The sequence below is a fragment of the Stenella coeruleoalba genome (assembly GCF_951394435.1).
Source record: "Stenella coeruleoalba genome assembly, chromosome: 8".
In the NCBI taxonomy this organism is placed as follows: domain Eukaryota; kingdom Metazoa; phylum Chordata; class Mammalia; order Artiodactyla; family Delphinidae; genus Stenella; species Stenella coeruleoalba.
Genome location: NC_137154.1, coordinates 76,634,248 through 76,644,386, shown reverse-complemented (window position 1 = coordinate 76,644,386; position 10,139 = coordinate 76,634,248).

Here is a 10,139-nt window from a genome sequence, read left to right as displayed (position 1 = left end):
CCTCTTTCAGGATACCCATGAGTTCCTTTCAGTCATGAGGGCATCATGTTATGTCCTCAAAAACACAATTTCATAAATTATCCTTTGTGTCTTCCAAGAGTTAATGTGACCGTCCTCCTCCCAAATGACTCATTCTCTTTTCATCCACAGAGACAGGTGTGCCATGGATTTGATTGCATCAAAATAAGCAATAACTGAGGATAGAATGTTTACAGAATTAAGGCAGAAGAAAATATTAGACATATATCAAGATGGGCAGGTATAAAAATACACAAGGGTGTCCTGACCCATAATGGTTTTCATGGAAGAATTAACTTCAAAAAGGAAATGATTTTTGTGGTTTGTTTCATTTTGTCTTCTGGGAACACTGCTATATTAATTGAGAGAAATAAAACATAGACCACAAGATTTCACGTGTTCAGCTATTATTTTGGTAATGTGATTTTGCTCCTAAGCTTTGTTTATCTTTAAATATGGCCTCTGTTTGCAGCCATGGAAAATTAACATTTAAAAAGTAATAAATATAACATTTAAAATATGAAATGCTTCTAAACTAATGATATCTTAAAGTAATCCTTTGGAGGAACATAAAATTAAGGGAAAAAATAGTGTGAAATTATGCTGCTGTAAATACTAAGTAGTAAATGAATGTGATCTATAGTACTGCTCACTTCTCCTTGGATCCCTCAGGTAAGAGAAACACAGACCTTGAAGGACCTTAGAGGTAATCTTGTCCAGCTTTTCAATTAAATATAGCACACTCTGCTCTTGTTAGATTTGTACTTAACCTGTCTAGTCCCCACCAAACCCTAAGTACACAATTATTTGGCTAATGAGTTTTTGGTTCCCTAAATATAGCACATGTAATATTCAACATGTAAGATTTAAGGTAGAAATGAAAAAATGGATGCACTTGAAAGTATGTGCCTCCCCCTTTGGGATAGACAATGACCAGGAGGCAATCTTCAAAATTCTTGTCCACAGCATCCGCTATGTATTTTGAGAAAGCCCAGGTTCCAAACCCCACTTCTAAGCAATAACTAATTGCTTCTGCAAAGTCTTTCTTGCATTTCCTTTTCAATTCCTTTTTTCACAGCTATCTCAATTTTATTGTATGAAAGGAATTTTCAAATTAGTGTGCATTATACAAACATGCTATTTGTATCTCTTTCCCCCGGTACAGCTGGGACTTTTTATATCTGTTCATTTATTCATTTATTCAATCTATCATTTATAGAGTGAATATTGTCTGCTAGTAATTGTGTTAGCCAGTGGGATTGCTGCATTGGAGAGGACATAGTAGTTCTTGCTCCAACATATAAAAATTCTACATCCAAAAGGTTATGTTGTAAATATACAAATTAGCAAAAAGCCAAAAAGGTACATACTTTTCAATATATATATTTTTGATTCTGAGTTGGCAAAAGTAAGCAATAAAAGAGACATCTGTTTCTGGATAAGATAAAGTATTTGGGACTGGATTCTGTCTGAAATAACCTGAAACTGAACAAAATATATAAATATATAAAATATATAAAGCAATTGTTTCATTATTCAATGGTCAAGCATTGAACACCAGGCAACAAAGGACAGAAAACCAGTCCCAATGAAGGACTGGGAACAAATGAAGTTAGTCCTACAAATTCTTAAATTATTTAACTTACTACCTCTAACTAGTAAGCTACAACAGAGAGAAGGGAAACCTAGTCAGAGCCTGGTCACAGTTGAGAAGATGGACCTGAGGGTTCAGAGAGATCAAAGCAGCTAGAGTAGGCAGGACAGAGTACTACAGAGGAGAAATCTGCAAAGAGAACTCTAGATGTCTCCATAGAGTCCTTTTGAGCCTACAGCAGAATATTAATAAACTAATGTATATTCTAAAGCTACACAAATGAGTGGGGGGAAAACCAAAATACTTAGAAGTTACAGTGCTGAACACTCACAGAAGGATAGCAATAGTGATTTTTCCCACCAGCCAGACTATAATTTATATACCTAGTACATAATATGGGGTATTAGGAACTGTATCAGAATTGTCTTGCCTCAGTAATTGGGGAATAATTAAGCTAGATAAATCACTGTTCTTATCCTACCTAACACATTTTAAGAGCAAGACCAAAAAGAATCAGTGTGTTTACAAGTAACTTAACTGTATCCCAGAGCAAAGCTCAAGAATATTTATAGCAATATGAAAATATCCAGCACCTAAAAGGTAAAATTCATAATGCTAAGCATCCAGTCAAAATCAGCAGAAGTGCAAAGAAATAAGAAGATATGAATCATGAAGAAGAGAAAAATCAATCAGCTAAAACAACCAAGAACTGACACAGATATTAGGATTTGCAGACAAGGACATTAAGTGTGTCCTTATAATTGTATTACATATATTCAAGAAGTTAAGTAGTGACATGGAAAATATAAAAATGGCAAACTCAAATTTCTAGAGAAGAAAATTACAATGTCTGAAATGAAAAATGCATTGGATAGAAAGAGTAGCAGATTAGCCATTTTGCAGACAAAAAGATTACTAAACTTGAAAATATAGAAGTAGAAATTATAAAAATTAAGCACAAGGATGAAAAAGAATTTTTAAAAAATCAGTGAGTTGTGGGGAAACTTCTCGCAGCCTAACATCATGCAATTGCTATCTCTGAAGGGGAGGGGGGACATTAAAGTATTCAAAGAAATAATGGTCAAATATTTTCCATATCTGATGCAAACTTGATGAACCCCAATAACAAGAAGTATAAGAACTACACCAAGTCCTATCATAATCAAATTTCTCAAAACTAGTGACAAAGATAAAAATCTTAAAAACCACCAGAAACAAAAAGATTTGTTATGTTAAAAGAATTAAAAATATGGATGATATTAGGAACTGCAACCCGGTTCCTAACTGGTACCAGTCCACAGCCCAGGGGTTGGGGACCCCTGCTCTACAACATTCAACTTTTAACCTCAGCATGGACACCTCCAGTGCCAGAAAATCTGGAAAGTGTTTTATAGTATGAAGAACTGATAACTCTTAAGAAATGAGTGCTCTAAGAATACCACATTTATCATCACAGAGGGCAACTGGGTAGAGAAGTTGAGAAGACAGGCTATAGAATCTGACTACCTGGGTTCAAATACTGACCTCTACCATTTTAAACTTTACTAAACCCTAAATCATCACAGTATATTTTAAAGGCCATAAATAATGATGGCTCAGGTCATCTTATGTTTTATTTAAAAAGGCATTTGTGGCAGAAAGGATGAAAACAGGAATAGAAATATTAATTTTATCAAATACTATTGCTTTGAGATTTAAAAAAAATCCTTCTATACTTATTCACCTCCTAATTCCCCATCAGTGATATAGACTTGCTTTTCTCCTCCCCTGAAAATTTGGAGATAGCCCAGCCAGACTCTAGGAGGGGTTCTTCTATTCTTTTGAGATTTTCCATGTCATATAACCTAAAAAAAATGCTACATCCTCCCAAAGAAAGATTTTCATAATGAAGTGTTTTCTGTATTCTTATATTTATAAATACTAAACATTCATTTTTAGTAAACAGTGGATAAACAGGACATCGTATGCCATCAGTTCAGTGAACACAGGCTCCCATTTTAACAGGGTTTGGCTTCATAAATGCTACAATTCTGGTGTCATGCAGACCGGAATTGTGAACTTCAAATACATGTAGACTCTCTAACTTGAAACTAGTAGTTTAATCTGGAGCAATTTAATAATCCTCTCTTCAAATTTAGTTTGAGAATAATAAAATATCTACATTGAAATGCTTTTATAAATGATTAACTGAGAATAAATTTAAAATAATTGTCACAGTGTGCATTCCTGATAAGAGATAGCAATTATTTATCATGATAACTGCATGGTACCTTTATGGGCATATAAAAATCTACCAAAGACAACTGAAGCCCAGTTCTTTTTCAAAAATTTGTTTCAATTTAACAATCTGAAGTAAATAACATTGAATAGGCAATGAGTCCTATTTTTTTCTCTTGTGTTTATTTTTATTTTTTATTGGAGCATAGTTGATTTACAATGCTGTGTTAGTTTCAGGTGTACAGCAAAGTGATACACTTATACATGTACACATATTCATTCTTTTTCAGATTCTTTTCTCATATAGGTTATCATAAAATACTGAGTAGAGTTTCCTGTGCTATATAGTAGGTCCTTTTTGGTTATCTATCTTATATATAGTACAGTGTGTGTGTTCATCCCAGGCTTCTGATTTATCGCTCCCCTGCCACATCTCCCCTTTGGTAACCATAAGTGTGTTTTCACTACCTGTAACTCCATTTCTGTCTTCTAAATAAGTTCATTTGTTTCTTTTCTTTTTTGAAAAGAATTAGATTCCACATATGAGTGATATGATATATATTTCTTTCTCTGTCTGACTTACTTCACTTAGCATGATAATCTCTAGATCCAGCCATGTTGCTGCAAATGGCATTATTTCATTCTTTTTTATAGCTGAGTAATATTCCATTGCATGTATGTACCACATCTTCTTTATCCATTCCTCTGTCAATGGACAACTAGGTTGCTACTATATTTTGACTACAATAAATAGTGCTGCAGTGAACATTGGGATGCATGTATCCTTTTGGATTATGTTTTTCTCTGGATATATGCCCAGGAATGGAATTGCTGGATCATATGGTAGCTTTATTTTTTTGAGGAATGTCTATACTGTTCTCCATAGTGGTTGTACCAATTTACATTCTCACCAACAGTGTAGGAGGGTTCCCTTTTCTCCACACCCTCTCCAGCATTATTTGTAGAGTTTTTGATGATGGCCATTCTGACTGGTGTGAGTTGATACCACATTGTAGTTTTGATATGCATTTCTCTAACAATTAGTGATGCTGAGAATTTTTTCGTGTATTTTTGGCCATCTGTATGTCTTCTTTGGAGAAATGTCTGTTTAGATCTTCTTCCCATTTTTTTTTTATTGGGTTGTTGGTTTTGTTGACATAGAGCTGCATGAGATGTTTGTATATTTTGGAGATTAATCCTTTGTTGCTATGTCTGCAAATATTTTCTCCCATTCTGAGGGCCGTCTTTTCATTTTGTTTATGGTTTCCTTTGCTCAGCAGAAGATTTTAAATTTAATTAAGTCCCATTTGTTTATTTTTGTTTTATTTTCATTACTCTAGGAGGTGGATCAAAAAAAGATATTGTTGTGATTTATGTCAAAGAGTGTTCTGCCTATTGTTTCCTCTAAGAGTTTTATAGTGTCTTCCCTTACATTTAGGTCTTTGATCCATCTTGAGTTTATTTTTGTGTATGGTGTTAGAGAGTGTTCTCATTTCATTCTTTTACACGTAGCTGTCCAGTTTTCCCAGCACCATTTTTGAAGAGATTGTCCTTTCTCCATTGTATATTCTTGCCTCCTTTGTCATAGTTTAATTGACCATACATGCATGAGTTTTTTTCTGGGCTTTTTATCTTGTTCCATTGATCTATATTTTGTTTTTGTGCCAACACCATACTCTTTTGATGACTGTAGCTTTGTAGTATAGTCTGAAGCCAAGGAATCTCATTCCTCCAGCTCTGTTTTTCTTTCTCAAGATTCCTTTGGCTATTCAAGGTCCTTTGTGTTTCCATATACATTTTTTATTTTTGTTCTAGTTCTGTGAAAAATGTCATTGGTAATTTGATAGGGATTGCATTGAATCTGTAGATTGCCTTGGGTAGTATAGCCATTTTCACAATATTGATTCTTCCAATCCAAGAATATGATATAACCTTCCATCAGTTTGTGTAATCTCTGATTTCTTTGATCAGTATCTTATAATTTTTAGAGTAGAGGTCTTTTGTCTCCTTAGATAGGTTTAATCCTAGGTATTTTTTTTGATGCAGTGGTAAATGGGATTGTTTCTTTAATTTCTTTTTCTGATCTTTCATTGTTAGTGTATAGGAATGCAGGAGATTTCTGTGCATTAATTTTGTATCCTGCAACTTTACTGAATTTATTGATGAGTTCTAGTAGTTTTCTGGTAACATTTTTAGATTTTTCTATATATAGTATTATGCCATCTGCAAACAGTGACAGTTTTACTTCCTCTTTTCCAGTTTGGATTTCTTTTATTTCTTTTTTTTCTATGATTTCTGTGGTTAGGACTTCCAGAACTATGTTGAATAACAGTGGTGACAATGGGTATCCTTGCCTTGTTCCTGATCTTAGAGAGAACACTTTCAGCTTTTCACCCTTGAGAATGATGTTAGCTGTGGGTTTGTCATATATGGTCTTTATTATGCTCAGTTCTCTTTATTCCCACTTTCTGGAGAGCTTTTTATCATAAATTAGTGTTGAATTTTGTCAAAAGTTTTTTTCTGCATCTACTGAGATGATCTTATGGTTTTTATTGTTCAATTTGTTAATATGGTGTATCAAACTGATTGATTTTGTGGATACTGAAGAATTCTTGCATCCCTGAGATAAATCCCACTTAATTATGGTGTATGATGCTTTTAATGTATTGTTGAATTTGTTTTGCTAGTATTTTGTTGAGTATTTTTCTCGTATGTTCATCAGTGTTATTGGCTTATAATTTTCTTTTTGTGGTATCTTTGTCTGGTTTTGGTATCAGGGTGATAGTGGCTTCATAGAATGATTTTAGGAGTTTTCTTTCCTCTGCAATTTTTTGGAAGAGTTTGAGAAAGATGGGTGTTAACTCTTCTCTAAATGTTTGATAGAATTCACCTGTAAAGCCATCTGGTCCTGGACTTTTGTTTGTTGGAAGATTTTTAACCACAGTTTCAATTTCATTACTTGGGATTGGTCTGCTCATATTTTCTATTTCTTCCTGGTTCAGTCTTGGAAGTTTATAGCTTTCTAAGAATTTGTCCATTTCTTCCAGGTTGTCCATTTTATTGTCATGCAGTTGTTTGTAGTAGTCTCTTATAATCCTTCGTATTTCTGTGGTGTCATTGTAACTTCTCCTTTTTCATTTCTATTTTTATTGATTTGAGTCCTCTCCCTTTTTTTCTTGATGTGTCTGGCTGAAGGTTTATCAATTTTGTTTATCTTCTCAAAAAACAAGCTTTTAGTTACATTGATATTTGTTACTGTTTTCTTCATCTCTATTTCATTTATTTCTATGCTGTTCTTTATGATTTCTTTCCTTCTACTAACTTTGATTTTTTTTTTGTTCCTCTTTCTCTAGTTGCTTTAGGTGTAAGGTTAGGTTGTTTATTTGAGATTTTTGTTTCCTGAGGTAATATTGTATTGATATAAACTTCCCTCTTAGAATTGCTTTTGCAGCACTCCAAAGGCTTTGGACTGTAGTGTGTTCATTGTCATTTGTCTCTAGGTACTTTTTGATTTCCTCTTTGATTCCTTCAGTGATCCATTGTTTTTTAGTAACATATTGTTTAGCCTCCATGTGATTGTGTTTTTTACTTTTTTTTTCTAAGCAATGAGTTTTAAGTTGACATTAAGTGTAATTTTTCTTCAGGATGCTGTAAGAAAATTATTTTCAATATTTGTTTCCAATTCTAGATTAAGTATCTTTTAAATATTTTATAAAGCTATAGCAAAATTTTCCTCAAAAGATATCAGAGGACACCAGTATGTTAGTTTATGAAAACAGATTAACTGGTTTGTGTGCAGATTTTTTTTTTTTTTTTGCGGTACATGGGCCTCTCACTGTTGTGGCCTCTCCCATTGTGGAGTACAGGCTCTGGACGTGCAGACCCACCGGCCATGGCTCACGGGCCCAGCCGCTCCACAGCATGTGGGATCCTCCCAGACCGGGGCACAAACCCGTGTCCCCTGCATCGGCAGGCAGACTCCCAACCACTGCGCCACCAGGGAAGCCCTGTGTGCAGATTTTATATTTGCTTTTTCAGCTTTAAATACTTGAAGAGTATCTCTGAGTTCAAGATGAGTACAAAGACATAAGTAGTACCTTTTGAAATTACTTATCTGTGAGAATCAAGATTGTTCCAACTCTGAGCCAAGTGAAATACAGAAATAAACAATTTGCAGAGACATATATAAAATTGTAAATCTGGCATCATAACTCCCACCTGCAAATTTTTGTACTCATCAAAGAAAGTCTTATTTGTCTTATTAACTGATTTTATAACAAGCTAAATATGATTTTGAATTATATTTATAACTGACCTTACACAAATATAATTATATTTAGTATTTATCTGAAGGCAAAGGAAAGTTTTATTTGTAAAACAAAGTTCATAATCACTGTTCTAAGGTATAGAAATGGACATTGCTTATTTGATATTTCACCCCTTCTAGAATTCAGTTGCTATGAGAAAAGGAAATGCATATATAAAAATCTTAATCCATATATGCTTATTGACAAAGTAACATTCTTTTGATGACTTTTCAAAACTGAGGAACTATAAAAAGGTAAATGTTAGGTTGTGAAAAAAAATCAAATGATTGAATGTAGACAGATTACAGATTAGAAGCATTAGTGGGGAAATAGCTTTCATTAAAGGAAGTATGTCCTTGTTCCAAAGAAGGAGAGAGACAGATAATGTTAATTTACCAGTGAAGTAAAAGGTTGTTGGAGATGTGGTGGGGAGGGGGTGGGTGGTGTTCTTCCTCCAAAGAAGTTGACAAATTCAGCAGATTCATGTCTAGCAGATTAGACCCTCAAATACTATTTATGCTGATACTGTTGATAATGGTGACTATCTCTTGTGGGTCAATCAACAGACAGATACTATACATATTGTGAAAAAAACCTAATAGATTATGAATATCCACTGAGTAGTGAAATATGAGAGAAAAGAGAGAAAGGAAGGGGAGAACAAGGGAGGGAGGAATTATAATCTATTGAATGCCTGCTCTTCCAGCGTTTGTTAAATTTCTTTACATATGGAGGTTCACTGAATCTTCTTTGCAGCAGCTGATATTATCACTTCATACTGAAAAGAAAGCTGAAGTTCTGAAATGTTAAAATATGTACATTTATTCTACATATATTGCACACCAAGAATGTACCATTACTGTGCTTCTCTCTAAGATATAAAGATGAAAACAATCAAATGTGATTCCTTCTTTCAAGAAAATTGCTGTCCAAATGTATGATAACCATAAATAAGTGATCCATCCAAGTTTACATAAGTCATGAGTAGAAAGGGATTTGGATGTTGGTTTTCCTAACTGCAACACTTGTGCTCTTGGTACCATCATATCAGGAGGAAGAAACTTGGTGTTTCTCTCCATTACATTCTTTCACAATGTCCAAATTGAGGATGTGGACAGCTCCAATATTACATTTATCTATATTTTCTAAGCCTAGTTTTGTAGGACTTGCTTGGGCACCCATCAAACTGCTAAATACAACAGTAGGATTTGCTTAGAAATCTAAAATAAATAATTACATGGGTCAATAGTTGTAACTGAAATATATTTTGAGTTAATGACTTACTAATTATTTTTGTCTTTCTGAATATTCCCTTTCATTTTTCCCCATATTTAAGTTTGATACTGGTTCTGCATTCATTGATTTAGGAAAGGTATGTGTCAGGGAAAAGATAGAAAGACCTGTAAGTTTTTGTGGCTTTTGTTTCTCTAATGAACAAAGAGAGGTGAATGTTTAGACAAAATATTTTGAAAGAGGAAAGATGTTTCCAAACATAACCCCATTTGTTGACTAGAATGAGACCCTCTTGGGTGAGAAGAGGTAGGCAGAGATGTTGGAGCCTGCTGTGGGTCCACACTGTACCTGGCTTTGTAGAAGAGTAATTGAGAGAAGACCACCCCAATAGAAAATTTTTTGCAACATCGCGAAATATTTCTATTCCCTAAATGCAGCAGTGAAGCAATGGAGACAGAAGAGCCTCATGGATTAGGAAAATGAAACTTATGACAATAGGTATAAGTTCTGGCAGGTAGAGTGGCTGCCTGATTCAGGAGGAGGCTTCTTCATCTGGCACCAAAGAGTTCTTCTTGTACCCAAAGTCTTATGAAGTTGCTCTGTTTTAGTTGCATCAGATTTTACTATGAGGCAACTACATTTGTGCCACCTATTCCATCCTTTAGTCTTTCTCCTCTAGACTGTTCTTTCCAGATCAAGCCTTCACTCTCCCCATCTACACACACACACACACACACACACACACACACACACACACACAAGCAAAACTT